This window comes from Azolla caroliniana, unplaced genomic scaffold (genome assembly GCF_043228905.1).
Source record: "Azolla caroliniana isolate FFs.n. ecotype wild unplaced genomic scaffold, voAzoCaro1.0.p SCAF_11, whole genome shotgun sequence".
In the NCBI taxonomy this organism is placed as follows: domain Eukaryota; kingdom Viridiplantae; phylum Streptophyta; class Polypodiopsida; order Salviniales; family Salviniaceae; genus Azolla; species Azolla caroliniana.
Window position 1 is genome coordinate 20,196,666 of NW_028230446.1, and position 5,288 is coordinate 20,201,953.

Here is a 5,288-nt window from a genome sequence, read left to right on the forward strand (position 1 = left end):
AAAATTTAAGAAGTAAAACTTCAACAATAATGATATTGAGTGAAACAATGCATTCCCACTTTTCAAGGAGCAAATTGGTAATCGTGCATGATCTCAAGCTGGAAAAGAGAAGAAATCTTACAATGACCGCAACGTTAGGTTCTAAATACTTAAAGGTTACACGTTGCAAACTCTACCATCACTCAATCATGTTTACATATTTTTATGTAAGAATTCTAGTAAGGTAAGGTCATGAATGTTTCATATTGAGCTTTAAAATACAATCAGTTATTTAGTTGTGCAAATTCATGTTTAAACATGTTCCAACCTATTTTTATAGCTTTTGTTTAATATTGGGTGATCATGTTTCCGATTAAAGTTACAAAAATAGGTTGGTTCATTAAATTATCTCTGTCTCTCTGTCTCTCTCTAAATCCTTTTTCTCAAAACGAAACTTTATATTAACTTTACAAAATATTTTCAAATTTGGAAGTGTCGCCTAATTTTGATGATAATACAAAGTAAATTTGATTGAGTTGTTGCCTCTCCCAAAGGAGAAATCCCTATCTCAATAACTCTTGATGCATCACCTTTGGATTGATTTTTGAATGAGCCTACCACTTTAGTTATATGAATCCATGACATGGGTCAATGTTTAGATCTGAAAAACTTAGGCAAGAGTCATATGAAGAATCCAATGGTAAACACACATTGGTGGTAGCGTGCAAATATTGGAATGTGGGTCTCATTAAAGAATAATCACCATCTAAACTAGCATCCATATGTGGGACTCGGGACCAGTATAATAACTTGGACCAACTCTTAGCATTGCATATGTTATATTTTGATTTGTAGCTTGATTGAATACTGCCACAAAAATGTCATGGTGCTAATTTATAACTTTACCAATATTGAGGGAACAACCACTAGAAAAGGTAGAGTTGGCTCCCACTATGGCCCAATCAATATGGGCACTCTCTCCAAGATAGTGCACTTTTGAATCTCCAATGAAGCTACTCCAAATAAGCAGTTGTTCCTCAATCTATTCTTGAAGGCTATTGGGATCTCTAACTAAGAGGATTGAATGTTTAAGCCAAATGCTAATATCTTGGTGACGTAGAACTTGCTAACGATGGCAAATTTAGTAAGGCTTTCCCTAATGGATCACTAGATTATAGAATACGCATTTTCACCAATAGATCAAGATGGTTACAATTGTTGGATCTAGATAATGTATTATGCTCAAAAAGGAAAATTCCCAACAAGGCAACATGTGATAAGGTTGGATTATTGTTCTCATAATATTGTTGGTCAAATTAGGATTATCGCCTATTGGGGGTTGAATTGGGCTCTCAACTACAGTCAGTTGGATGAAACATATCAAAACCAATTATAGTAAGAAGGTGAGGATTTTTTTGACTCATTTTTTGATTGTTAGTACAAGTTTTTAGCGGTAAGCAACGAAAATCATGAGATAATCGGAGATAGCGAGATGGTGGATGTGGACATGAGGAAGCTGGTTTTCTGTTTTATGATTAGGATGAGTGATGTTGGTGTGGGGGTTGAAGCAAATTATTATGAGAAGGTGAGAATTTTTTTTACTCAATTTTTGCCTTTAGGATTTTAGCGGTAAGCGGCAGAAATCCTAAGATAATCGGAGATAGCGAGATGGTGGATGTGGACATGAGGAAGCTGGTTTTTTGTTTTGTGATTAGGATGAGTGATATTGGTGTGGGGGTTATTTGTAGAGGACCTCAAGTTGGTGGTAAGCGGTGAGATGGTTGATGCTAACCGAAGGAAGCATAATTTTGTTTTGTGATAAGGATGAGTGAAGATGGTGTGGGGGTTGAAGCATATTTGTTTGAGGTGATAAGGACATAGATCTTTTTGTTTTATAGGTTGATGATTGTGGTGATGAGGATTGTTTTCATGTCTTTAACTGCAGTAGTTGCAGAAGGTCTTCACGGCCAAAATTTGCCAAGCAGCTTGAGTGATTGGACCAATACAAATGCATTCTATGATGGGTTGACTATACATGCTCAAATTGTTGAAGACAATTTTAATGGGTAATAAGCAATAACTAGTGGACAACCAAGTTAGAGATGTTGGTCCCCGATTCTATCACCTTATATGTAGTCTCCTAGCTTGCCGTAGCAAAGGTGTTATTGCCAAAGGCCGAGAGTTGTATTCATGGATTATAATTATCCTTATCTTGCCAAATGTCATCACTTATATTTGGTCTTTTCTTTAATTATATATACTTGTGGAGATGAAATATTATTATATACTATTTGTATAGTGCCTCTGGCCTTTTTAATTTTAATATCAATGGAGTATATGTTTTATGGGGGGGGGAGAAAAACATATCAAAACCAAATGTCTCTGCGTCATGACAATCATCAATGTGAATGTCTAACTTTTGCTTTCCAATTTGCCAATAAAGCTCGTTAGAGTGCATGTGTGGAGTGTTTGTTGAAGTTTCTAGAATAGTGTACAAGAAATAAAGAGATCGGGTACCAATTAGGTCCCTCAATTAGAAAATGGCGGAACGAGCATGCCTAAGAACCTTACTCATGCATGAGACATTGAAATATAGTTGTAGGTACAATTAAAGAGTCCGAGGACAATAAGCTTTTAAAATAAAGACTTGCTTATGCATTTAGGGTTCAAAACTCCCATTTTACCTATTGATTCAGGAGAGCAGTGCTTGACAAGTCACAAGACATCATAGCATGGTTGTCAATAGAAAACCATCAAATCATGATGAAATGTAGTTTTTTAAGTGAATAAGCTTTGTATTACATCCATGTAACATCCAATATGAGGTAGTACACCAAGCAATAATTAAGAACATTAGCTTGCCCATAAAATAGTGGTAAATAGTGATAGATTCCTCGATTGTTGTATCTGCTCCGAGATAACACCTTCGATTACTCCTAAGGTAATCGAGTCAAGGGGTCGTGGTACGTAGTAGTGGGCAAGAACCCCGAGATTGAACGACTAGTTAATTACAGAAAACGGTTGGCCAAAACCGGCCTTGTAAATTGTACTTGAAACTAAGATAGCAAATCGAAATGACACAGATAGAGGCTTGGCCAGATTAGACCCACAAAGATAAATACATTAATAGATTCAGGTACAACGATTACACAGCTCACGCCCGGAGTTCTATTCTCATACAATCGGGTAGATAACAGTAAATCTCTCTAGACTAGGGTATCCCTCCTTGATTCCTCGATGACCAATTTACTAAGTTTAGTTGGATGTTGTGCATTGCACGTTGTATCTCCATGAGAAGGGCAACATCAATTACGACAAAAACCAAGTTAGTTACAAGTACGGTATGAAAGCTAGATACATCCATTAGATTCTCTCATTAAAGAAAGTGACTTTTTCCTCATATGATGCACCTACAGGTTTGATCCAAAGCTAGGGGGTTGTAAGCACCAATGTAAGGTATCTTCCACATATTCGTGTTTGCAAAGATCCAATCCAACTAATAGTTGAGGATGGATCTCCTTGGTGCTCAACCTCTAATGTATGTATACATAACTTCAATGTAGGAAAAAAAAACACAATATCATTCCAAATAACAATCATGACAAACAAAGGCCGAGAGAGAAATTTGACGTTCAATATACTCACATAGCAGTTGTAGGCATGGTGATACATTCATGAGGTACTAGAGATGTATTGGCTCAATGTCCTTCTAAAAGTAGATGGTGCCTCAAGTACATTTATAGGGTTATTCTTGGCACAAACCCAAGGGCCAACATAATATGTATTGACCCGCTCATGTGGCATCCCCAACCATGAGAGACCACGAGAAAATGAATGGGAGATAGGCAAATGACCAAAGGATGGAGTATGCTATGCATCTATCTAGATCAAGTAGAGAAATTTGAGTCAAGTGAGGCAAGATCTTGGCATGTATGTAAAACTATCCACAATGTTATCGAAGACACCTCCAACAATCCCCCCATTAAATAAAAGTTATTGTAATGATCTAATAACAATAAATTCCGCTAACAAAAACGCTATGTATCATTATTTCATAATAAGAAGTCAAGAGCCCCACATTGTAAAATAGGAGTTATTATAATTCTATTATTTATTTATTTCGTAAAAGATTTTCAAAGGCTTTCCTTCAAGTTTGGTTTGTTTTTTTATATATCTCTATTTTTTATTTTGCATTGCCTTCTTTCCCCTCTCTATGTTGATTGCCTAAGGCCTTTTACTTTTTCGTTGTTTTAACTGGTGAGACAATTGATGGACATGGACATTGCAGTATTGATATGGGATTTGCCATCTAGCATCTAGCACCCATAGTTCATTGTGAGGTTTTTATGAAAAGATCCTAGTCACTTTCAAAGATTTCAAACCCTTTTATTGTCAGTTTTTTTGTGTGGTGTTGTTTAAAACCGTGTACCTTCATCAACGAGATACATGCCCATGCCTTGCATAATTGAACTTACTTGATCATCTTCACATTGTCCTCTCAAGCCTTCGAGGGAAAAATATCCTTCTAGCCTTAGAGCCTCGATTTGAGCAACATAATCATATTATGTTGCAACCTAATATTATTAGGTGCTCTACATATGTAGTTTGTAACATATAATTTAGTTTCATACAATTGCCTTGATGCATCGTAATTAATTTGTTTAATATTTTAAAGTTTTCATCATGACAAATTAATTTGATCTAAATAGGCAAAATAATAATTTGATTCAACTACATTATAATTACAATGCAACCTTAGATTCCACCATAAAAAAATAGTTTTTTCCACATGTTACATCATAATTAGTATTATTATACCAAAATTAAGGTACATAATAATCTACTTCAGAGCTTCCATTTAATAACACACACATTAGTAGCTCCTTTTTTGGAAAAATACAAATAAGGCACGCACTTCACCTTTTCTTTTTCAATTTCTCTAGGGTTAGGTTTAATGTTAGAGATTATTTCTAATGTAAGCATGAAATAATGAAATAAATGATAGATCGATATGAAAAAGAGAGAGAGAAAGAAGGGTGCCGATTCACCTGACCACCCCTAAGCTAAGGGATCAAGATGGACTCGAGCCTTGGTTGGCATCCCATAACACCACCATGGCATCAAGTCATACTTGGTATCAGCGCACTCACTACAAGAGCATGTTCACCATAACATCATTGTCTCAATGTAGTCGAATAAGATGACTAATGAGGGTAGCTAGGCCTCGTACGTATAGCCAAACCGAAAGCCCCCAAGCAAGTTCACACTTGGCCCTAATGGATTGTGTAATGGATTGTCTCAATTCCTAG